The 24,773-nt window shown below is 46.1% G+C and overlaps 11 non-coding genes across 11 annotated transcripts; all 11 read left to right on the top strand.

Annotated features, from left to right (window-relative positions):
• The first annotated feature begins 1,543 nt into the window (after window positions 1–1,543).
• LOC130351093 (U2 spliceosomal RNA) lies at window positions 1,544–1,734 on the top strand. The gene has a single exon (XR_008887855.1). It is a non-coding gene; the product is annotated as a U2 spliceosomal RNA (small nuclear RNA).
• Window positions 1,735–3,821: 2,087 nt separating this feature from the next.
• Window positions 3,822–4,012, top strand: LOC130351114 (U2 spliceosomal RNA). The gene has a single exon (XR_008887874.1). It is a non-coding gene; the product is annotated as a U2 spliceosomal RNA (small nuclear RNA).
• Window positions 4,013–6,095: 2,083 nt separating this feature from the next.
• LOC130351092 (U2 spliceosomal RNA) lies at window positions 6,096–6,286 on the top strand. Its single transcript, XR_008887854.1, has one exon. It is a non-coding gene; the product is annotated as a U2 spliceosomal RNA (small nuclear RNA).
• A 2,085-nt stretch (window positions 6,287–8,371) lies between these two features.
• Window positions 8,372–8,562, top strand: LOC130351091 (U2 spliceosomal RNA). The gene has a single exon (XR_008887853.1). It is a non-coding gene; the product is annotated as a U2 spliceosomal RNA (small nuclear RNA).
• A 2,081-nt stretch (window positions 8,563–10,643) lies between these two features.
• Window positions 10,644–10,834, top strand: LOC130351086 (U2 spliceosomal RNA). The gene has a single exon (XR_008887848.1). It is a non-coding gene; the product is annotated as a U2 spliceosomal RNA (small nuclear RNA).
• A 2,091-nt stretch (window positions 10,835–12,925) lies between these two features.
• Window positions 12,926–13,116, top strand: LOC130351090 (U2 spliceosomal RNA). Its single transcript, XR_008887852.1, has one exon. It is a non-coding gene; the product is annotated as a U2 spliceosomal RNA (small nuclear RNA).
• Window positions 13,117–15,205: 2,089 nt separating this feature from the next.
• Window positions 15,206–15,396, top strand: LOC130351089 (U2 spliceosomal RNA). Its single transcript, XR_008887851.1, has one exon. It is a non-coding gene; the product is annotated as a U2 spliceosomal RNA (small nuclear RNA).
• A 2,090-nt stretch (window positions 15,397–17,486) lies between these two features.
• On the top strand, window positions 17,487–17,677 carry LOC130351088 (U2 spliceosomal RNA). The gene has a single exon (XR_008887850.1). It is a non-coding gene; the product is annotated as a U2 spliceosomal RNA (small nuclear RNA).
• Window positions 17,678–19,766: 2,089 nt separating this feature from the next.
• LOC130351087 (U2 spliceosomal RNA) lies at window positions 19,767–19,957 on the top strand. Its single transcript, XR_008887849.1, has one exon. It is a non-coding gene; the product is annotated as a U2 spliceosomal RNA (small nuclear RNA).
• Window positions 19,958–22,043: 2,086 nt separating this feature from the next.
• LOC130351085 (U2 spliceosomal RNA) lies at window positions 22,044–22,234 on the top strand. Its single transcript, XR_008887847.1, has one exon. It is a non-coding gene; the product is annotated as a U2 spliceosomal RNA (small nuclear RNA).
• A 2,081-nt stretch (window positions 22,235–24,315) lies between these two features.
• LOC130351083 (U2 spliceosomal RNA) lies at window positions 24,316–24,506 on the top strand. Its single transcript, XR_008887846.1, has one exon. It is a non-coding gene; the product is annotated as a U2 spliceosomal RNA (small nuclear RNA).
• Window positions 24,507–24,773: the final 267 nt, after the last annotated feature.

Below are 24,773 nucleotides of genomic sequence, written 5' to 3'. Positions count from 1 at the left end.
AAAGGCAAAGACAAATGCTTCCAGCCATCCATTGCACTAATGGATTGGTCATCAGCTGGCTGTCTATGTCCCGCATCAATATAGACCAAAGTACAGAGGGTTAGGCTATGCTATTGTGCACCTACCTGATGCATCAGAAGGTGCGAGGCCCTTGCTAAATTCTGTGCACAGACTTTGAGATCTATGCTTTAGACTGTATCTAAACCTGCTCCAACATGGACTGACATTCTGGCCTACTTTCAGCCGATGCGACTTGTCTGTCGCTGAACAGTCGCTTTTTATGTATTCAGCACCTATGTATAATGTTGTAAAAATGCTCTAGAAGCTAAAGTCGCAGAAATGTCACACATATTTGGCCTGCAACTTTCTGTGCGACAAATTCAGACAGGAAAAATCAGTATAAATCCTTAGAAAATTATCCCCCAGTGTCTCCATCTGCTGGCGGTATTGAATAAGCATTGCTGCACTGATGGGGTATGCATTAGACGAAAAAAAAGAAGAAAAAGAAGAATAATACGCCCAGAAAAGAGGCGAAAAGGAGAAAAACGTAAAAAAACGTGAAAAAAAAGTAAGAGGAAGAGAAGGGAAAAAAAGGTGGAAATGGGTTTAAAAGTGATTTCGGCGGAGAAATATATATATATATATATATATATATATATATATATATATATGCGCACACACACACATAGATATAAACGTATTCTCCGTTGAGATATTGCAGCCGCTGCTGTGTCCAGGCCCAGGAGCCTTAGCACTGTGCTGTGATGTCACTCAATACCACTGACATCACTAGGTGTAAACAACATCTCTCCTTTGCTGTGTATGTGACTATGGAGCTGTTTGGTGATGTCGTCTATTACGGCCTTCATAGAAGCAACAGGAGATTGTTGCATCCATCTTGAACCCTCAGAACTACAGTGCTATGATGTCACTCACTTCCACAGGCCTTGCAGAGTGTAAACAACAACAACCCAGCTTTGTTGTGTATGTAACCATAGGGATTTGTGATGTCACCTAGAACCTTCACAGCAGCGACAGCTTTATGAGGAGCATCAGCACTGCTCTGCCTGAGCAGAACCATCACCGCCATAGGTTGTCAAATAACCCGGATTTAACCCACACAGGTAAGTCCAATGGGGTGCAGGCATGTCCTCTATGCTTACAGCTTCCCGTGGGTGTTGGTTTGATACCGTTTGGGGACAGCCAAGGAGGCATCTGCAGGCAACAAAGGTAGGTGTGTGCTTGTGTGTGTGTTTCCTATGCAGATCCTAAGCCCAGTGTCACATGCAAGTAGGAGGAGTAAGAAGGGTTCCTGGCAAATCCGGGTTATGGATCGCATTTAAAAAGGCCCCGTGGGAGTGCAATGGGCCCCTGTCTTGCTGCTTAGCAATAATGGTATGGGTTTAGGTTCTGCTGTGTGTACTGGTGGTTGACTGCCCCCCAGCCCAGAGTGTGCATGGAAAATTGTCTGGCAGCCTCCCTGACAGCAAGCAGTGATAGTGCCCATGAAGGGGACCTTGTTGGGCCCGCCCCTTTCACGGTTATCGCTTCTCGGCCTTTTGGCTAAGATCAAGTGTAGTATCTGTTCTTATCAGTTTAATATCTGATACGTCCCCTATCTGGGGACCATATATTAAATGGATTTTTGAGAACGGGGGCCGATTTCGAAGCTTGCTTCCGTCGCCCTATGCATTGACCCGATATGGCAGTATCTTCGGGTACAGTGCACCACCCCCTTACAGGGTTAAAAAGAAAGATTCCTACTTTCATTGCTACCTGCTTGCTGGCTAGCCAGCTAGCCAGCCCTGTGGGCCTTGCTGCTGCTGCAGCCAAAAAACAAAAGGTGGTGCTGCTGCTGCTGCTTCTGCTGCTTCTGCTTCTGCTTGTGTCTGGCCCCTGTTGGAGCGTCCAGGCACAGGACTTCTGCTGCTGCTGACTAAATGGCCTCCTTAATTGGATCATTTGAGTAGCCAGCACACCTGTGCAGGTAGGGCATGACATGATAGGCAGCTGCCTTGATAGCGGGTGGGTGCTGAATGTTCCTAATTGACAAAATAAGATTAATGCTTATGAAGAAATATAAAATCTCATCCCTTCCCCAATATCGCGCCACACCCCTACCCCTTAATTCCCTGGTTGAACTTGATGGACATATGTCTTTTTTCGACCGTACTAACTATGTAACTATGTAACATAACATGGGGGGGGGGGTCTCCTGGCTGTTCACACAGGTGTGTCATTGCTGTACATTGACCATGCATTGCTTCTGTGGTATTGCAAAGGCAAAGACAAATGCTTCCAGCCATCCATTGCACTAATGGATTGGTCATCAGCTGGCTGTCTATGTCCCGCATCAATATAGACCAAAGTACAGAGGGTTAGGCTATGCTATTGTGCACCTACCTGATGCATCAGAAGGTGCGAGGCCCTTGCTAAATTCTGTGCACAGACTTTGAGATCTATGCTTTAGACTGTATCTAAACCTGCTCCAACATGGACTGACATTCTGGCCTACTTTCAGCCGATGCGACTTGTCTGTCGCTGAACAGTCGCTTTTTATGTATTCAGCACCTATGTATAATGTTGTAAAAATGCTCTAGAAGCTAAAGTCGCAGAAATGTCACACATATTTGGCCTGCAACTTTCTGTGCGACAAATTCAGACAGGAAAAATCAGTATAAATCCTTAGAAAATTATCCCCCAGTGTCTCCATCTGCTGGCGGTATTGAATAAGCATTGCTGCACTGATGGGGTATGCATTAGACGAAAAAAAAGAAGAAAAAGAAGAATAATACGCCCAGAAAAGAGGCGAAAAGGAGAAAAACGTAAAAAAACGTGAAAAAAAAGTAAGAGGAAGAGAAGGGAAAAAAAGGTGGAAATGGGTTTAAAAGTGATTTCGGCGGAGAAATATATATATATATATATATATATATATATATATATATATATGCGCACACACACACATAGATATAAACGTATTCTCCGTTGAGATATTGCAGCCGCTGCTGTGTCCAGGCCCAGGAGCCTTAGCACTGTGCTGTGATGTCACTCAATACCACTGACATCACTAGGTGTAAACAACATCTCTCCTTTGCTGTGTATGTGACTATGGAGCTGTTTGGTGATGTCGTCTATTACGGCCTTCATAGAAGCAACAGGAGATTGTTGCATCCATCTTGAACCCTCAGAACTACAGTGCTATGATGTCACTCACTTCCACAGGCCTTGCAGAGTGTAAACAACAACAACCCAGCTTTGTTGTGTATGTAACCATAGGGATTTGTGATGTCACCTAGAACCTTCACAGCAGCGACAGCTTTATGAGGAGCATCAGCACTGCTCTGCCTGAGCAGAACCATCACCGCCATAGGTTGTCAAATAACCCGGATTTAACCCACACAGGTAAGTCCAATGGGGTGCAGGCATGTCCTCTATGCTTACAGCTTCCCGTGGGTGTTGGTTTGATACCGTTTGGGGACAGCCAAGGAGGCATCTGCAGGCAACAAAGGTAGGTGTGTGCTTGTGTGTGTGTTTCCTATGCAGATCCTAAGCCCAGTGTCACATGCAAGTAGGAGGAGTAAGAAGGGTTCCTGGCAAATCCGGGTTATGGATTGCATTTAAAAAGGCCCCGTGGGAGTGCAATGGGCCCCTGTCTTGCTGCTTAGCAATAATGGTATGGGTTTAGGTTCTGCTGTGTGTACTGGTGGTTGACTGCCCCCCAGCCCAGAGTGTGCATGGAAAATTGTCTGGCAGCCTCCCTGACAGCAAGCAGTGATAGTGCCCATGAAGGGGACCTTGTTGGGCCCGCCCCTTTCACGGTTATCGCTTCTCGGCCTTTTGGCTAAGATCAAGTGTAGTATCTGTTCTTATCAGTTTAATATCTGATACGTCCCCTATCTGGGGATCATATATTAAATGGATTTTTGAGAACGGGGGCCGATTTCGAAGCTTGCTTCCGTCGCCCTATGCATTGACCCGATATGGCAGTATCTTCGGGTACAGTGCACCACCCCCTTACAGGGTTAAAAAGAAAGATTCCTACTTTCATTGCTACCTGCTTGCTGGCTAGCCAGCTAGCCAGCCCTGTGGGCCTTGCTGCTGCTGCAGCCAAAAAACAAAAGGTGGTGCTGCTGCTGCTTCTGCTGCTTCTGCTTCTGCTTGTGTCTGGCCCCTGTTGGAGCGTCCAGGCACAGGACTTCTGCTGCTGCTGACTAAATGGCCTCCTTAATTGGATCATTTGAGTAGCCAGCACACCTGTGCAGGTAGGGCATGACATGATAGGCAGCTGCCTTGATAGCGGGTGGGTGCTGAATGTTCCTAATTGACAAAATAAGATTAATGCTTATGAAGAAATATAAAATCTCATCCCTTCCCCAATATCGCGCCACACCCCTACCCCTTAATTCCCTGGTTGAACTTGATGGACATATGTCTTTTTTCGACCGTACTAACTATGTAACTATGTAACATAACATGGGGGGGGGGGGTCTCCTGGCTGTTCACACAGGTGTGTCATTGCTGTACATTGACCATGCATTGCTTCTGTGGTATTGCAAAGGCAAAGACAAATGCTTCCAGCCATCCATTGCACTAATGGATTGGTCATCAGCTGGCTGTCTATGTCCCGCATCAATATAGACCAAAGTACAGAGGGTTAGGCTATGCTATTGTGCACCTACCTGATGCATCAGAAGGTGCGAGGCCCTTGCTAAATTCTGTGCACAGACTTTGAGATCTATGCTTTAGACTGTATCTAAACCTGCTCCAACATGGACTGACATTCTGGCCTACTTTCAGCCGATGCGACTTGTCTGTCGCTGAACAGTCGCTTTTTATGTATTCAGCACCTATGTATAATGTTGTAAAAATGCTCTAGAAGCTAAAGTCGCAGAAATGTCACACATATTTGGCCTGCAACTTTCTGTGCGACAAATTCAGACAGGAAAAATCAGTATAAATCCTTAGAAAATTATCCCCCAGTGTCTCCATCTGCTGGCGGTATTGAATAAGCATTGCTGCACTGATGGGGTATGCATTAGACGAAAAAAAAGAAGAAAAAGAAGAATAATACGCCCAGAAAAGAGGCGAAAAGGAGAAAAACGTAAAAAAACGTGAAAAAAAAGTAAGAGGAAGAGAAGGGAAAAAAAGGTGGAAATGGGTTTAAAAGTGATTTCGGCGGAGAAATATATATATATATATATATATATATATATATATATATATGCGCACACACACACATAGATATAAACGTATTCTCCGTTGAGATATTGCAGCCGCTGCTGTGTCCAGGCCCAGGAGCCTTAGCACTGTGCTGTGATGTCACTCAATACCACTGACATCACTAGGTGTAAACAACATCTCTCCTTTGCTGTGTATGTGACTATGGAGCTGTTTGGTGATGTCGTCTATTACGGCCTTCATAGAAGCAACAGGAGATTGTTGCATCCATCTTGAACCCTCAGAACTACAGTGCTATGATGTCACTCACTTCCACAGGCCTTGCAGAGTGTAAACAACAACAACCCAGCTTTGTTGTGTATGTAACCATAGGGATTTGTGATGTCACCTAGAACCTTCACAGCAGCGACAGCTTTATGAGGAGCATCAGCACTGCTCTGCCTGAGCAGAACCATCACCGCCATAGGTTGTCAAATAACCCGGATTTAACCCACACAGGTAAGTCCAATGGGGTGCAGGCATGTCCTCTATGCTTACAGCTTCCCGTGGGTGTTGGTTTGATACCGTTTGGGGACAGCCAAGGAGGCATCTGCAGGCAACAAAGGTAGGTGTGTGCTTGTGTGTGTGTTTCCTATGCAGATCCTAAGCCCAGTGTCACATGCAAGTAGGAGGAGTAAGAAGGGTTCCTGGCAAATCCGGGTTATGGATTGCATTTAAAAAGGCCCCGTGGGAGTGCAATGGGCCCCTGTCTTGCTGCTTAGCAATAATGGTATGGGTTTAGGTTCTGCTGTGTGTACTGGTGGTTGACTGCCCCCCAGCCCAGAGTGTGCATGGAAAATTGTCTGGCAGCCTCCCTGACAGCAAGCAGTGATAGTGCCCATGAAGGGGACCTTGTTGGGCCCGCCCCTTTCACGGTTATCGCTTCTCGGCCTTTTGGCTAAGATCAAGTGTAGTATCTGTTCTTATCAGTTTAATATCTGATACGTCCCCTATCTGGGGACCATATATTAAATGGATTTTTGAGAACGGGGGCCGATTTCGAAGCTTGCTTCCGTCGCCCTATGCATTGACCCGATATGGCAGTATCTTCGGGTACAGTGCACCACCCCCTTACAGGGTTAAAAAGAAAGATTCCTACTTTCATTGCTACCTGCTTGCTGGCTAGCCAGCTAGCCAGCCCTGTGGGCCTTGCTGCTGCTGCAGCCAAAAAACAAAAGGTGGTGCTGCTGCTGCTTCTGCTGCTTCTGCTTCTGCTTGTGTCTGGCCCCTGTTGGAGCGTCCAGGCACAGGACTTCTGCTGCTGCTGACTAAATGGCCTCCTTAATTGGATCATTTGAGTAGCCAGCACACCTGTGCAGGTAGGGCATGACATGATAGGCAGCTGCCTTGATAGCGGGTGGGTGCTGAATGTTCCTAATTGACAAAATAAGATTAATGCTTATGAAGAAATATAAAATCTCATCCCTTCCCCAATATCGCGCCACACCCCTACCCCTTAATTCCCTGGTTGAACTTGATGGACATATGTCTTTTTTCGACCGTACTAACTATGTAACTATGTAACATAACATGGGGGGGGGGGGTCTCCTGGCTGTTCACACAGGTGTGTCATTGCTGTACATTGACCATGCATTGCTTCTGTGGTATTGCAAAGGCAAAGACAAATGCTTCCAGCCATCCATTGCACTAATGGATTGGTCATCAGCTGGCTGTCTATGTCCCGCATCAATATAGACCAAAGTACAGAGGGTTAGGCTATGCTATTGTGCACCTACCTGATGCATCAGAAGGTGCGAGGCCCTTGCTAAATTCTGTGCACAGACTTTGAGATCTATGCTTTAGACTGTATCTAAACCTGCTCCAACATGGACTGACATTCTGGCCTACTTTCAGCCGATGCGACTTGTCTGTCGCTGAACAGTCGCTTTTTATGTATTCAGCACCTATGTATAATGTTGTAAAAATGCTCTAGAAGCTAAAGTCGCAGAAATGTCACACATATTTGGCCTGCAACTTTCTGTGCGACAAATTCAGACAGGAAAAATCAGTATAAATCCTTAGAAAATTATCCCCCAGTGTCTCCATCTGCTGGCGGTATTGAATAAGCATTGCTGCACTGATGGGGTATGCATTAGACGAAAAAAAAGAAGAAAAAGAAGAATAATACGCCCAGAAAAGAGGCGAAAAGGAGAAAAACGTAAAAAAACGTGAAAAAAAAGTAAGAGGAAGAGAAGGGAAAAAAAGGTGGAAATGGGTTTAAAAGTGATTTCGGCGGAGAAATATATATATATATATATATATATATATATATATATATATATGCGCACACACACACATAGATATAAACGTATTCTCCGTTGAGATATTGCAGCCGCTGCTGTGTCCAGGCCCAGGAGCCTTAGCACTGTGCTGTGATGTCACTCAATACCACTGACATCACTAGGTGTAAACAACATCTCTCCTTTGCTGTGTATGTGACTATGGAGCTGTTTGGTGATGTCGTCTATTACGGCCTTCATAGAAGCAACAGGAGATTGTTGCATCCATCTAGAACCCTCAGAACTACAGTGCTATGATGTCACTCACTTCCACAGGCCTTGCAGAGTGTAAACAACAACAACCCAGCTTTGTTGTGTATGTAACCATAGGGATTTGTGATGTCACCTAGAACCTTCACAGCAGCGACAGCTTTATGAGGAGCATCAGCACTGCTCTGCCTGAGCAGAACCATCACCGCCATAGGTTGTCAAATAACCCGGATTTAACCCACACAGGTAAGTCCAATGGGGTGCAGGCATGTCCTCTATGCTTACAGCTTCCCGTGGGTGTTGGTTTGATACCGTTTGGGGACAGCCAAGGAGGCATCTGCAGGCAACAAAGGTAGGTGTGTGCTTGTGTGTGTGTTTCCTATGCAGATCCTAAGCCCAGTGTCACATGCAAGTAGGAGGAGTAAGAAGGGTTCCTGGCAAATCCGGGTTATGGATTGCATTTAAAAAGGCCCCGTGGGAGTGCAATGGGCCCCTGTCTTGCTGCTTAGCAATAATGGTATGGGTTTAGGTTCTGCTGTGTGTACTGGTGGTTGACTGCCCCCCAGCCCAGAGTGTGCATGGAAAATTGTCTGGCAGCCTCCCTGACAGCAAGCAGTGATAGTGCCCATGAAGGGGACCTTGTTGGGCCCGCCCCTTTCACGGTTATCGCTTCTCGGCCTTTTGGCTAAGATCAAGTGTAGTATCTGTTCTTATCAGTTTAATATCTGATACGTCCCCTATCTGGGGACCATATATTAAATGGATTTTTGAGAACGGGGGCCGATTTCGAAGCTTGCTTCCGTCGCCCTATGCATTGACCCGATATGGCAGTATCTTCGGGTACAGTGCACCACCCCCTTACAGGGTTAAAAAGAAAGATTCCTACTTTCATTGCTACCTGCTTGCTGGCTAGCCAGCTAGCCAGCCCTGTGGGCCTTGCTGCTGCTGCAGCCAAAAAACAAAAGGTGGTGCTGCTGCTGCTTCTGCTGCTTCTGCTTCTGCTTGTGTCTGGCCCCTGTTGGAGCGTCCAGGCACAGGACTTCTGCTGCTGCTGACTAAATGGCCTCCTTAATTGGATCATTTGAGTAGCCAGCACACCTGTGCAGGTAGGGCATGACATGATAGGCAGCTGCCTTGATAGCGGGTGGGTGCTGAATGTTCCTAATTGACAAAATAAGATTAATGCTTATGAAGAAATATAAAATCTCATCCCTTCCCCAATATCGCGCCACACCCCTACCCCTTAATTCCCTGGTTGAACTTGATGGACATATGTCTTTTTTCGACCGTACTAACTATGTAACTATGTAACATAACATGGGGGGGGGGTCTCCTGGCTGTTCACACAGGTGTGTCATTGCTGTACATTGACCATGCATTGCTTCTGTGGTATTGCAAAGGCAAAGACAAATGCTTCCAGCCATCCATTGCACTAATGGATTGGTCATCAGCTGGCTGTCTATGTCCCGCATCAATATAGACCAAAGTACAGAGGGTTAGGCTATGCTATTGTGCACCTACCTGATGCATCAGAAGGTGCGAGGCCCTTGCTAAATTCTGTGCACAGACTTTGAGATCTATGCTTTAGACTGTATCTAAACCTGCTCCAACATGGACTGACATTCTGGCCTACTTTCAGCCGATGCGACTTGTCTGTCGCTGAACAGTCGCTTTTTATGTATTCAGCACCTATGTATAATGTTGTAAAAATGCTCTAGAAGCTAAAGTCGCAGAAATGTCACACATATTTGGCCTGCAACTTTCTGTGCGACAAATTCAGACAGGAAAAATCAGTATAAATCCTTAGAAAATTATCCCCCAGTGTCTCCATCTGCTGGCGGTATTGAATAAGCATTGCTGCACTGATGGGGTATGCATTAGACGAAAAAAAAGAAGAAAAAGAAGAATAATACGCCCAGAAAAGAGGCGAAAAGGAGAAAAACGTAAAAAAACGTGAAAAAAAAGTAAGAGGAAGAGAAGGGAAAAAAAGGTGGAAATGGGTTTAAAAGTGATTTCGGCGGAGAAATATATATATATATATATATATATATATATATATATATATGCGCACACACACACATAGATATAAACGTATTCTCCGTTGAGATATTGCAGCCGCTGCTGTGTCCAGGCCCAGGAGCCTTAGCACTGTGCTGTGATGTCACTCAATACCACTGACATCACTAGGTGTAAACAACATCTCTCCTTTGCTGTGTATGTGACTATGGAGCTGTTTGGTGATGTCGTCTATTACGGCCTTCATAGAAGCAACAGGAGATTGTTGCATCCATCTTGAACCCTCAGAACTACAGTGCTATGATGTCACTCACTTCCACAGGCCTTGCAGAGTGTAAACAACAACAACCCAGCTTTGTTGTGTATGTAACCATAGGGATTTGTGATGTCACCTAGAACCTTCACAGCAGCGACAGCTTTATGAGGAGCATCAGCACTGCTCTGCCTGAGCAGAACCATCACCGCCATAGGTTGTCAAATAACCCGGATTTAACCCACACAGGTAAGTCCAATGGGGTGCAGGCATGTCCTCTATGCTTACAGCTTCCCGTGGGTGTTGGTTTGATACCGTTTGGGGACAGCCAAGGAGGCATCTGCAGGCAACAAAGGTAGGTGTGTGCTTGTGTGTGTGTTTCCTATGCAGATCCTAAGCCCAGTGTCACATGCAAGTAGGAGGAGTAAGAAGGGTTCCTGGCAAATCCGGGTTATGGATTGCATTTAAAAAGGCCCCGTGGGAGTGCAATGGGCCCCTGTCTTGCTGCTTAGCAATAATGGTATGGGTTTAGGTTCTGCTGTGTGTACTGGTGGTTGACTGCCCCCCAGCCCAGAGTGTGCATGGAAAATTGTCTGGCAGCCTCCCTGACAGCAAGCAGTGATAGTGCCCATGAAGGGGACCTTGTTGGGCCCGCCCCTTTCACGGTTATCGCTTCTCGGCCTTTTGGCTAAGATCAAGTGTAGTATCTGTTCTTATCAGTTTAATATCTGATACGTCCCCTATCTGGGGACCATATATTAAATGGATTTTTGAGAACGGGGGCCGATTTCGAAGCTTGCTTCCGTCGCCCTATGCATTGACCCGATATGGCAGTATCTTCGGGTTCAGTGCACCACCCCCTTACAGGGTTAAAAAGAAAGATTCCTACTTTCATTGCTACCTGCTTGCTGGCTAGCCAGCTAGCCAGCCCTGTGGGCCTTGCTGCTGCTGCAGCCAAAAAACAAAAGGTGGTGCTGCTGCTGCTTCTGCTGCTTCTGCTTCTGCTTGTGTCTGGCCCCTGTTGGAGCGTCCAGGCACAGGACTTCTGCTGCTGCTGACTAAATGGCCTCCTTAATTGGATCATTTGAGTAGCCAGCACACCTGTGCAGGTAGGGCATGACATGATAGGCAGCTGCCTTGATAGCGGGTGGGTGCTGAATGTTCCTAATTGACAAAATAAGATTAATGCTTATGAAGAAATATAAAATCTCATCCCTTCCCCAATATCGCGCCACACCCCTACCCCTTAATTCCCTGGTTGAACTTGATGGACATATGTCTTTTTTCGACCGTACTAACTATGTAACTATGTAACATAACATGGGGGGGGGGGGTCTCCTGGCTGTTCACACAGGTGTGTCATTGCTGTACATTGACCATGCATTGCTTCTGTGGTATTGCAAAGGCAAAGACAAATGCTTCCAGCCATCCATTGCACTAATGGATTGGTCATCAGCTGGCTGTCTATGTCCCGCATCAATATAGACCAAAGTACAGAGGGTTAGGCTATGCTATTGTGCACCTACCTGATGCATCAGAAGGTGCGAGGCCCTTGCTAAATTCTGTGCACAGACTTTGAGATCTATGCTTTAGACTGTATCTAAACCTGCTCCAACATGGACTGACATTCTGGCCTACTTTCAGCCGATGCGACTTGTCTGTCGCTGAACAGTCGCTTTTTATGTATTCAGCACCTATGTATAATGTTGTAAAAATGCTCTAGAAGCTAAAGTCGCAGAAATGTCACACATATTTGGCCTGCAACTTTCTGTGCGACAAATTCAGACAGGAAAAATCAGTATAAATCCTTAGAAAATTATCCCCCAGTGTCTCCATCTGCTGGCGGTATTGAATAAGCATTGCTGCACTGATGGGGTATGCATTAGACGAAAAAAAAGAAGAAAAAGAAGAATAATACGCCCAGAAAAGAGGCGAAAAGGAGAAAAACGTAAAAAAACGTGAAAAAAAAGTAAGAGGAAGAGAAGGGAAAAAAAGGTGGAAATGGGTTTAAAAGTGATTTCGGCGGAGAAATATATATATATATATATATATATATATATATATATATATATATATATGCGCACACACACACATAGATATAAACGTATTCTCCGTTGAGATATTGCAGCCGCTGCTGTGTCCAGGCCCAGGAGCCTTAGCACTGTGCTGTGATGTCACTCAATACCACTGACATCACTAGGTGTAAACAACATCTCTCCTTTGCTGTGTATGTGACTATGGAGCTGTTTGGTGATGTCGTCTATTACGGCCTTCATAGAAGCAACAGGAGATTGTTGCATCCATCTTGAACCCTCAGAACTACAGTGCTATGATGTCACTCACTTCCACAGGCCTTGCAGAGTGTAAACAACAACAACCCAGCTTTGTTGTGTATGTAACCATAGGGATTTGTGATGTCACCTAGAACCTTCACAGCAGCGACAGCTTTATGAGGAGCATCAGCACTGCTCTGCCTGAGCAGAACCATCACCGCCATAGGTTGTCAAATAACCCGGATTTAACCCACACAGGTAAGTCCAATGGGGTGCAGGCATGTCCTCTATGCTTACAGCTTCCCGTGGGTGTTGGTTTGATACCGTTTGGGGACAGCCAAGGAGGCATCTGCAGGCAACAAAGGTAGGTGTGTGCTTGTGTGTGTGTTTCCTATGCAGATCCTAAGCCCAGTGTCACATGCAAGTAGGAGGAGTAAGAAGGGTTCCTGGCAAATCCGGGTTATGGATTGCATTTAAAAAGGCCCCGTGGGAGTGCAATGGGCCCCTGTCTTGCTGCTTAGCAATAATGGTATGGGTTTAGGTTCTGCTGTGTGTACTGGTGGTTGACTGCCCCCCAGCCCAGAGTGTGCATGGAAAATTGTCTGGCAGCCTCCCTGACAGCAAGCAGTGATAGTGCCCATGAAGGGGACCTTGTTGGGCCCGCCCCTTTCACGGTTATCGCTTCTCGGCCTTTTGGCTAAGATCAAGTGTAGTATCTGTTCTTATCAGTTTAATATCTGATACGTCCCCTATCTGGGGACCATATATTAAATGGATTTTTGAGAACGGGGGCCGATTTCGAAGCTTGCTTCCGTCGCCCTATGCATTGACCCGATATGGCAGTATCTTCGGGTACAGTGCACCACCCCCTTACAGGGTTAAAAAGAAAGATTCCTACTTTCATTGCTACCTGCTTGCTGGCTAGCCAGCTAGCCAGCCCTGTGGGCCTTGCTGCTGCTGCAGCCAAAAAACAAAAGGTGGTGCTGCTGCTGCTTCTGCTGCTTCTGCTTCTGCTTGTGTCTGGCCCCTGTTGGAGCGTCCAGGCACAGGACTTCTGCTGCTGCTGACTAAATGGCCTCCTTAATTGGATCATTTGAGTAGCCAGCACACCTGTGCAGGTAGGGCATGACATGATAGGCAGCTGCCTTGATAGCGGGTGGGTGATGAATGTTCCTAATTGACAAAATAAGATTAATGCTTATGAAGAAATATAAAATCTCATCCCTTCCCCAATATCGCGCCACACCCCTACCCCTTAATTCCCTGGTTGAACTTGATGGACATATGTCTTTTTTCGACCGTACTAACTATGTAACTATGTAACATAACATGGGGGGGGGGGTCTCCTGGCTGTTCACACAGGTGTGTCATTGCTGTACATTGACCATGCATTGCTTCTGTGGTATTGCAAAGGCAAAGACAAATGCTTCCAGCCATCCATTGCACTAATGGATTGGTCATCAGCTGGCTGTCTATGTCCCGCATCAATATAGACCAAAGTACAGAGGGTTAGGCTATGCTATTGTGCACCTACCTGATGCATCAGAAGGTGCGAGGCCCTTGCTAAATTCTGTGCACAGACTTTGAGATCTATGCTTTAGACTGTATCTAAACCTGCTCCAACATGGACTGACATTCTGGCCTACTTTCAGCCGATGCGACTTGTCTGTCGCTGAACAGTCGCTTTTTATGTATTCAGCACCTATGTATAATGTTGTAAAAATGCTCTAGAAGCTAAAGTCGCAGAAATGTCACACATATTTGGCCTGCAACTTTCTGTGCGACAAATTCAGACAGGAAAAATCAGTATAAATCCTTAGAAAATTATCCCCCAGTGTCTCCATCTGCTGGCGGTATTGAATAAGCATTGCTGCACTGATGGGGTATGCATTAGACGAAAAAAAAGAAGAAAAAGAAGAATAATACGCCCAGAAAAGAGGCGAAAAGGAGAAAAACGTAAAAAAACGTGAAAAAAAAGTAAGAGGAAGAGAAGGGAAAAAAAGGTGGAAATGGGTTTAAAAGTGATTTCGGCGGAGAAATATATATATATATATATATATATATATATATATATATATATATATATGCGCACACACACACATAGATATAAACGTATTCTCCGTTGAGATATTGCAGCCGCTGCTGTGTCCAGGCCCAGGAGCCTTAGCACTGTGCTGTGATGTCACTCAATACCACTGACATCACTAGGTGTAAACAACATCTCTCCTTTGCTGTGTATGTGACTATGGAGCTGTTTGGTGATGTCGTCTATTACGGCCTTCATAGAAGCAACAGGAGATTGTTGCATCCATCTTGAACCCTCAGAACTACAGTGCTATGATGTCACTCACTTCCACAGGCCTTGCAGAGTGTAAACAACAACAACCCAGCTTTGTTGTGTATGTAACCATAGGGATTTGTGATGTCACCTAGAACCTTCACAGCAGCGACAGCTTTATGAGGAGCATCAGCACTGCTCTGCCTGAGCAGAACCATCACCGCCATAGGTTGTCAAATAACCCGGTTTAACCCACACAGGTAAGTCCAATGGGGTGCAGGCATGTCCTCTATGCTTACAGCTTCCCGTGGGTGTTGGTTTGATACCGTTTGGGGACAGCCAAGGAGGCATCTGCAGGCAACAAAGGTAGGTGTGTGCTTGTGTGTGTGTTTCCTATGCAGATCCTAAGCCCAGTGTCACATGCAAGTAGGAGGAGTAAGAAGGGTTCCTGGCAAATCCGGGTTATGGATTGCATTTAAAAAGGCCCCGTGGGAGTGCAATGGGCCCCTGTCTTGCTGCTTAGCAATAATGGTATGGGTTTAGGTTCTGCTGTGTGTACTGGTGGTTGACTGCCCCCCAGCCCAGAGTGTGCATGGAAAATTGTCTGGCAGCCTCCCTGACAGCAAGCAGTGATAGTGCCCATGAAGGGGACCTTGTTGGGCCCGCCCCTTTCACGGTTATCGCTTCTCGGCCTTTTGGCTAAGATCAAGTGTAGTATCTGTTCTTATCAGTTTAATATCTGATACGTCCCCTATCTGGGGACCATATATTAAATGGATTTTTGAGAACGGGGGCCGATTTCGAAGCTTGCTTCCGTCGCCCTATGCATTGACCCGATATGGCAGTATCTTCGGGTACAGTGCACCACCCCCTTACAGGGTTAAAAAGAAAGATTCCTACTTTCATTGCTACCTGCTTGCTGGCTAGCCAGCTAGCCAGCCCTGTGGGCCTTGCTGCTGCTGCAGCCAAAAAACAAAAGGTGGTGCTGCTGCTGCTTCTGCTGCTTCTGCTTCTGCTTGTGTCTGGCCCCTGTTGGAGCGTCCAGGCACAGGACTTCTGCTGCTGCTGACTAAATGGCCTCCTTAATTGGATCATTTGAGTAGCCAGCACACCTGTGCAGGTAGGGCATGACATGATAGGCAGCTGCCTTGATAGCGGGTGGGTGCTGAATGTTCCTAATTGACAAAATAAGATTAATGCTTATGAAGAAATATAAAATCTCATCCCTTCCCCAATATCGCGCCACACCCCTACCCCTTAATTCCCTGGTTGAACTTGATGGACATATGTCTTTTTTCGACCGTACTAACTATGTAACTATGTAACATAACATGGGGGGGGGGGGGTCTCCTGGCTGTTCACACAGGTGTGTCATTGCTGTACATTGACCATGCATTGCTTCTGTGGTATTGCAAAGGCAAAGACAAATGCTTCCAGCCATCCATTGCACTAATGGATTGGTCATCAGCTGGCTGTCTATGTCCCGCATCAATATAGACCAAAGTACAGAGGGTTAGGCTATGCTATTGTGCACCTACCTGATGCATCAGAAGGTGCGAGGCCCTTGCTAAATTCTGTGCACAGACTTTGAGATCTATGCTTTAGACTGTATCTAAACCTGCTCCAACATGGACTGACATTCTGGCCTACTTTCAGCCGATGCGACTTGTCTGTCGCTGAACAGTCGCTTTTTATGTATTCAGCACCTATGTATAATGTTGTAAAAATGCTCTAGAAGCTAAAGTCGCAGAAATGTCACACATATTTGGCCTGCAACTTTCTGTGCGACAAATTCAGACAGGAAAAATCAGTATAAATCCTTAGAAAATTATCCCCCAGTGTCTCCATCTGCTGGCGGTATTGAATAAGCATTGCTGCACTGATGGGGTATGCATTAGACGAAAAAAAAAAAGAAAAAGAAGAATAATACGCCCAGAAAAGAGGCGAAAAGGAGAAAAACGTAAAAAAACGTGAAAAAAAAGTAAGAGGAAGAGAAGGGAAAAAAAGGTGGAAATGGGTTTAAAAGTGATTTCGGCGGAGAAATATATATATATATATATATATATATATATATATATATATATATATGCGCACACACACACATAGATATAAACGTATTCTCCGTTGAGATATTGCAGCCGCTGCTGTGTCCAGGCCCAGGAGCCTTAGCACTGTGCTGTGATGTCACTCAATACCACTGACATCACTAGGTGTAAACAACATCTCTCCTTTGCTGTGTATGTGACTATGGAGCTGTTTGGTGATGTCGTCTATTACGGCCTTCATAGAAGCAACAGGAGATTGTTGCATCCATCTTGAACCCTCAGAACTACAGTGCTATGATGTCACTCACTTCCACAGGCCTTGCAGAGTGTAAACAACAACAACCCAGCTTTGTTGTGTATGTAACCATAGGGATTTGTGATGTCACCTAGAACCTTCACAGCAGCGACAGCTTTATGAGGAGCATCAGCACTGCTCTGCCTGAGCAGAACCATCACCGCCATAGGTTGTCAAATAACCCGGATTTAACCCACACAGGTAAGTCCAATGGGGTGCAGGCATGTCCTCTATGCTTACAGCTTCCCGTGGGTGTTGGTTTGATACCGTTTGGGGACAGCCAAGGAGGCATCTGCAGGCAACAAAGGTAGGTGTGTGCTTGTGTGTGTGTTTCCTATGCAGATCCTAAGCCCAGTGTCACATGCAAGTAGGAGGAGTAAGAAGGGTTCCTGGCAAATCCGGGTTATGGATTGCATTTAAAAAGGCCCCGTGGGAGTGCAATGGGCCCCTGTCTTGCTGCTTAGCAATAATGGTATGGGTTTAGGTTCTGCTGTGTGTACTGGTGGTTGACTGCCCCCCAGCCCAGAGTGTGCATGGAAAATTGTCTGGCAGCCTCCCTGACAGCAAGCAGTGATAGTGCCCATGAAGGGGACCTTGTTGGGCCCGCCCCTTTCACGGTTATCGCTTCTCGGCCTTTTGGCTAAGATCAAGTGTAGTATCTGTTCTTATCAGTTTAATATCTGATACGTCCCCTATCTGGGGACCATATATTAAATGGATTTTTGAGAACGGGGGCCGATTTCGAAGCTTGCTTCCGTCGCCCTATGCATTGACCCGATATGGCAGTATCTTCGGGTACAGTGCACCACCCCCTTACAGGGTTAAAAAGAAAGATTCCTACTTTCATTGCTACCTGCTTGCTGGCTAGCCAGCTAGCCAGCCCTGTGGGCCTTGCTGCTGCTGCAGCCAAAAAACAAAAGGTGGTGCTGCTGCTGCTTCTGCTGCTTCTGCTTCTGCTTGTGTCTGGCCCCTGTTGGAGCGTCCAGGCACAGGACTTCTGCTGCTGCTGACTAAATGGCCTCCTTAATTGGATCATTTGAGTAGCCAGCACACCTGTGCAGGTAGGGCATGACATGATAGGCAGCTGCCTTGATAGCGGGTGGGTGATGAATGTTCCTAATTGACAAAATAAGATTAATGCTTATGAAGAAATATAAAATCTCATCCCTTCCCCAATATCGCGCCACACCCCTACCCCTTAATTCCCTGGTTGAACTTGATGGACATATGTCTTTTTTCGACCGTACTAACTATGTAACTATGTAACATAACATGGGGGGGGGGGTCTCCTGGCTGTTCACACAGGTGTGTCATTGCTGTACATTGACCATGCATTGCTTCTGTGGTATTGCAAAGGCAAAGACAAATGCTTCCAGCCATCCATTGCACTAATGGATTGGTCATCAGCTGGCTGTCTATGTCCCGCATCAATATAGACCAAAGTACAGAGGGTTAGGCTATGCTATTGTGCACCTACCTGATGCATCAGAAGGTGCGAGGCCCTTGCTAAATTCTGTGCACAGACTTTGAGATCTATGCTTTAGACTGTATCTAAACCTGCTCCAACATGGACTGACATTCTGGCCTACTTTCAGCCGATGCGACTTGTCTGTCGCTGAACAGTCGCTTTTTATGTATTCAGCACCTATGTATAATGTTGTAAAAATGCTCTAGAAGCTAAAGTCGCAGAAATGTCACACATATTTGGCCTGCAACTTTCTGTGCGACAAATTCAGACAGGAAAAATCAGTATAAATCCTTAGAAAATTATCCCCCAGTGTCTCCATCTGCTGGCGGTATTGAATAAGCATTGCTGCACTGATGGGGTATGCATTAGACGAAAAAAAAGAAGAAAAAGAAGAATAATACGCCCAGAAAAGAGGCGAAAAGGAGAAAAACGTAAAAAAACGTGAAAAAAAAGTAAGAGGAAGAGAAGGGAAAAAAAGGTGGAAATGGGTTTAAAAGTGATTTCGGCGGAGAAATATATATATATATATATATATATATATATATATATATATATATATATGCGCACACACACACATAGATATAAACGTATTCTCCGTTGAGATATTGCAGCCGCTGCTGTGTCCAGGCCCAGGAGCCTTAGCACTGTGCTGTGATGTCACTCAATACCACTGACATCACTAGGTGTAAACAACATCTCTCCTTTGCTGTGTATGTGACTATGGAGCTGTTTGGTGATGTCGTCTATTACGGCCTTCATAGAAGCAACAGGAGATTGTTGCATCCATCTTGAACCCTCAGAACTACAGTGCTATGATGTCACTCACTTCCACAGGCCTTGCAGAGTGTAAACAACAACAACCCAGCTTTGTTGTGTATGTAACCATAGGGATTTGTGATGTCACCTAGAACCTTCACAGCAGCGACAGCTTTATGAGGAGCATCAGCACTGCTCTGCCTGAGCAGAACCATCACCGCCATAGGTTGTCAAATAACCCGGTTTAACCCACACAGGTAAGTCCAATGGGGTGCAGGCATGTCCTCTATGCTTACAGCTTCCCGTGGGTGTTGGTTTGATACCGTTTGGGGACAGCCAAGGAGGCATCTGCAGGCAACAAAGGTAGGTGTGTGCTTGTGTGTGTGTTTCCTATGCAGATCCTAAGCCCAGTGTCACATGCAAGTAGGAGGAGTAAGAAGGGTTCCTGGCAAATCCGGGTTATGGATTGCATTTAAAAAGGCCCCGTGGGAGTGCAATGGGCCCCTGTCTTGCTGCTTAGCAATAATGGTATGGGTTTAGGTTCTGCTGTGTGTACTGGTGGTTGACTGCCCCCCAGCCCAGAGTGTGCATGGAAAATTGTCTGGCAGCCTCCCTGACAGCAAGCAGTGATAGTGCCCATGAAGGGGACCTTGTTGGGCCCGCCCCTTTCACGGTTATCGCTTCTCGGCCTTTTGGCTAAGATCAAGTGTAGTATCTGTTCTTATCAGTTTAATATCTGATACGTCCCCTATCTGGGGACCATATATTAAATGGATTTTTGAGAACGGGGGCCGATTTCGAAGCTTGCTTCCGTCGCCCTATGCATTGACCCGATATGGCAGTATCTTCGGGTACAGTGCACCACCCCCTTACAGGGTTAAAAAGAAAGATTCCTACTTTCATTGCTACCTGCTTGCTGGCTAGCCAGCTAGCCAGCCCTGTGGGCCTTGCTGCTGCTGCAGCCAAAAAACAAAAGGTGGTGCTGCTGCTGCTTCTGCTGCTTCTGCTTCTGCTTGTGTCTGGCCCCTGTTGGAGCGTCCAGGCACAGGACTTCTGCTGCTGCTGACTAAATGGCCTCCTTAATTGGATCATTTGAGTAGCCAGCACACCTGTGCAGGTAGGGCATGACATGATAGGCAGCTGCCTTGATAGCGGGTGGGTGCTGAATGTTCCTAATTGACAAAATAAGATTAATGCTTATGAAGAAATATAAAATCTCATCCCTTCCCCAATATCGCGCCACACCCCTACCCCTTAATTCCCTGGTTGAACTTGATGGACATATGTCTTTTTTCGACCGTACTAACTATGTAACTATGTAACATAACATGGGGGGGGGGGTCTCCTGGCTGTTCACACAGGTGTGTCATTGCTGTACATTGACCATGCATTGCTTCTGTGGTATTGCAAAGGCAAAGACAAATGCTTCCAGCCATCCATTGCACTAATGGATTGGTCATCAGCTGGCTGTCTATGTCCCGCATCAATATAGACCAAAGTACAGAGGGTTAGGCTATGCTATTGTGCACCTACCTGATGCATCAGAAGGTGCGAGGCCCTTGCTAAATTCTGTGCACAGACTTTGAGATCTATGCTTTAGACTGTATCTAAACCTGCTCCAACATGGACTGACATTCTGGCCTACTTTCAGCCGATGCGACTTGTCTGTCGCTGAACAGTCGCTTTTTATGTATTCAGCACCTATGTATAATGTTGTAAAAATGCTCTAGAAGCTAAAGTCGCAGAAATGTCACACATATTTGGCCTGCAACTTTCTGTGCGACAAATTCAGACAGGAAAAATCAGTATAAATCCTTAGAAAATTATCCCCCAGTGTCTCCATCTGCTGGCGGTATTGAATAAGCATTGCTGCACTGATGGGGTATGCATTAGACGAAAAAAAAGAAGAAAAAGAAGAAGAATACGCCCAGAAAAGAGGCGAAAAGGTGAAAAACGTAAAAAAACGTGAAAAAAAAGTAAGAGGAAGAGAAGGGAAAAAAAGGTGGAAATGGGTTTAAAAGTGATTTCGGCGGAGAAATATATATATATATATATATATATATATATATATATATATATATGCGCACACACACACATAGATATAAACGTATTCTCCGTTGAGATATTGCAGCCGCTGCTGTGTCCAGGCCCAGGAGCCTTAGCACTGTGCTGTGATGTCACTCAATACCACTGACATCACTAGGTGTAAACAACATCTCTCCTTTGCTGTGTATGTGACTATGGAGCTGTTTGGTGATGTCGTCTATTACGGCCTTCATAGAAGCAACAGGAGATTGTTGCATCCATCTTGAACCCTCAGAACTACAGTGCTATGATGTCACTCACTTCCACAGGCCTTGCAGAGTGTAAACAACAACAACCCAGCTTTGTTGTGTATGTAACCATAGGGATTTGTGATGTCACCTAGAACCTTCACAGCAGCGACAGCTTTATGAGGAGCATCAGCACTGCTCTGCCTGAGCAGAACCATCACCGCCATAGGTTGTCAAATAACCCGGATTTAACCCACACAGGTAAGTCCAATGGGGTGCAGGCATGTCCTCTATGCTTACAGCTTCCCGTGGGTGTTGGTTTCATACCGTTTGGGGACAGCCAAGGAGGCATCTGCAGGCAACAAAGGTAGGTGTGTGCTTGTGTGTGTGTTTCCTATGCAGATCCTAAGCCCAGTGTCACATGCAAGTAGGAGGAGTAAGAAGGGTTCCTGGCAAATCCGGGTTATGGATTGCATTTAAAAAGGCCCCGTGGGAGTGCAATGGGCCCCTGTCTTGCTGCTTAGCAATAATGGTATGGGTTTAGGTTCTGCTGTGTGTACTGGTGGTTGACTGCCCCCCAGCCCAGAGTGTGCATGGAAAATTGTCTGGCAGCCTCCCTGACAGCAAGCAGTGATAGTGCCCATGAAGGGGACCTTGTTGGGCCCGCCCCTTTCACGGTTATCGCTTCTCGGCCTTTTGGCTAAGATCAAGTGTAGTATCTGTTCTTATCAGTTTAATATCTGATACGTCCCCTATCTGGGGACCATATATTAAATGGATTTTTGAGAACGGGGGCCGATTTCGAAGCTTGCTTCCGTCGCCCTATGCATTGACCCGATATGGCAGTATCTTCGGGTACAGTGCACCACCCCCTTACAGGGTTAAAAAGAAAGATTCCTACTTTCATTGCTACCTGCTTGCTGGCTAGCCAGCTAGCCAGCCCTGTGGGCCTTGCTGCTGCTGCAGCCAAAAAACAAAAGGTGGTGCTGCTGCTGCTTCTGCTGCTTCTGCTTCTGCTTGTGTCTGGCCCCTGTTGGAGCGTCCAGGCACAGGACTTCTGCTGCTGCTGACTAAATGGCCTCCTTAATTGGATCATTTGAGTAGCCAGCACACCTGTGCAGGTAGGGCATGACATGATAGGCAGCTGCCTTGATAGCGGGTGGGTGCTGAATGTTCCTAATTGACAAAATAAGATTAATGCTTATGAAGAAATATAAAATCTCATCCCTTCCCCAATATCGCGCCACACCCCTACCCCTTAATTCCCTGGTTGAACTTGATGGACATATGTCTTTTTTCGACCGTACTAACTATGTAACTATGTAACATAACATGGGGGGGGGGGGTCTCCTGGCTGTTCACACAGGTGTGTCATTGCTGTACATTGACCATGCATTGCTTCTGTGGTATTGCAAAGGCAAAGACAAATGCTTCCAGCCATCCATTGCACTAATGGATTGGTCATCAGCTGGCTGTCTATGTCCCGCATCAATATAGACCAAAGTACAGAGGGTTAGGCTATGCTATTGTGCACCTACCTGATGCATCAGAAGGTGCGAGGCCCTTGCTAAATTCTGTGCACAGACTTTGAGATCTATGCTTTAGACTGTATCTAAACCTGCTCCAACATGGACTGACATTCTGGCCTACTTTCAGCCGATGCGACTTGTCTGTCGCTGAACAGTCGCTTTTTATGTATTCAGCACCTATGTATAATGTTGTAAAAATGCTCTAGAAGCTAAAGTCGCAGAAATGTCACACATATTTGGCCTGCAACTTTCTGTGCGACAAATTCAGACAGGAAAAATCAGTATAAATCCTTAGAAAATTATCCCCCAGTGTCTCCATCTGCTGGCGGTATTGAATAAGCATTGCTGCACTGATGGGGTATGCATTAGACGAAAAAAAAGAAGAAAAAGAAGAATAATACGCCCAGAAAAGAGGCGAAAAGGAGAAAAACGTAAAAAAACGTGAAAAAAAAGTAAGAGGAAGAGAAGGGAAAAAAAGGTGGAAATGGGTTTAAAAGTGATTTCGGCGGAGAAATATATATATATATATATATATATATATATATATATATGCGCACACACACACATAGATATAAACGTATTCTCCGTTGAGATATTGCAGCCGCTGCTGTGTCCAGGCCCAGGAGCCTTAGCACTGTGCTGTGATGTCACTCAATACCACTGACATCACTAGGTGTAAACAACATCTCTCCTTTGCTGTGTATGTGACTATGGAGCTGTTTGGTGATGTCGTCTATTACGGCCTTCATAGAAGCAACAGGAGATTGTTGCATCCATCTTGAACCCTCAGAACTACAGTGCTATGATGTCACTCACTTCCACAGGCCTTGCAGAGTGTAAACAACAACAACCCAGCTTTGTTGTGTATGTAACCATAGGGATTTGTGATGTCACCTAGAACCTTCACAGCAGCGACAGCTTTATGAGGAGCATCAGCACTGCTCTGCCTGAGCAGAACCATCACCGCCATAGGTTGTCAAATAACCCGGATTTAACCCACACAGGTAAGTCCAATGGGGTGCAGGCATGTCCTCTATGCTTACAGCTTCCCGTGGGTGTTGGTTTGATACCGTTTGGGGACAGCCAAGGAGGCATCTGCAGGCAACAAAGGTAGGTGTGTGCTTGTGTGTGTGTTTCCTATGCAGATCCTAAGCCCAGTGTCACATGCAAGTAGGAGGAGTAAGAAGGGTTCCTGGCAAATCCGGGTTATGGATTGCATTTAAAAAGGCCCCGTGGGAGTGCAATGGGCCCCTGTCTTGCTGCTTAGCAATAATGGTATGGGTTTAGGTTCTGCTGTGTGTACTGGTGGTTGACTGCCCCCCAGCCCAGAGTGTGCATGGAAAATTGTCTGGCAGCCTCCCTGACAGCAAGCAGTGATAGTGCCCATGAAGGGGACCTTGTTGGGCCCGCCCCTTTCACGGTTATCGCTTCTCGGCCTTTTGGCTAAGATCAAGTGTAGTATCTGTTCTTATCAGTTTAATATCTGATACGTCCCCTATCTGGGGACCATATATTAAATGGATTTTTGAGAACGGGGGCCGATTTCGAAGCTTGCTTCCGTCGCCCTATGCATTGACCCGATATGGCAGTATCTTCGGGTACAGTGCACCACCCCCTTACAGGGTTAAAAAGAAAGATTCCTACTTTCATTGCTACCTGCTTGCTGGCTAGCCAGCTAGCCAGCCCTGTGGGCCTTGCTGCTGCTGCAGCCAAAAAACAAAAGGTGGTGCTGCTGCTGCTTCTGCTGCTTCTGCTTCTGCTGCTTCTGCTTCTGCTTGTGTCTGGCCCCTGTTGGAGCGTCCAGGCACAGGACTTCTGCTGCTGCTGACTAAATGGCCTCCTTAATTGGATCATTTGAGTAGCCAGCACACCTGTGCAGGT

This window comes from Hyla sarda, unplaced genomic scaffold (genome assembly GCF_029499605.1).
Source record: "Hyla sarda isolate aHylSar1 unplaced genomic scaffold, aHylSar1.hap1 scaffold_962, whole genome shotgun sequence".
Taxonomy (NCBI): domain Eukaryota; kingdom Metazoa; phylum Chordata; class Amphibia; order Anura; family Hylidae; genus Hyla; species Hyla sarda.
Note: the sequence above shows the minus strand (reverse complement) of the source record. Positions and strands in the feature narration are given on the sequence as shown.